Source organism: Eimeria mitis, genomic scaffold (assembly GCF_000499745.2).
Source record: "Eimeria mitis Houghton genomic scaffold, Emh_scaff5617, whole genome shotgun sequence".
Taxonomy (NCBI): domain Eukaryota; phylum Apicomplexa; class Conoidasida; order Eucoccidiorida; family Eimeriidae; genus Eimeria; species Eimeria mitis.
Window position 1 is genome coordinate 387 of NW_013573882.1, and position 318 is coordinate 704.

The following is a 318-nucleotide window of genomic DNA, read 5'->3' on the forward strand; positions in this document are numbered from 1 at the left end:
GACGGGTTCTGAGCCTCTGCTGCTGGATGTCCCCTTTCGACATGCGAGAGATGAGAGGGGGCTGCATGCAGCAGCTAGAAGTAGCAGCAGCAGCAGCAGCAGCTGCTGCTGCTGCTGCTGCTGCAGCACGAGCTGCAGCGGCAGCAGGGGTAGCAGCAGCAGAGAGAAAACACGGCGGAGACACCCGGGCTAGGCGTACAGGTTGCAGCTGCACAAACAGCAGCAGCAGCAGCAGCAGCAGCAGCAGGTGCTGCTGCTGCGGATTGAGAACGCCCATGCTGCACCCGGTCCCTGCAGCAGCAACAGTGTCTGCTGCTG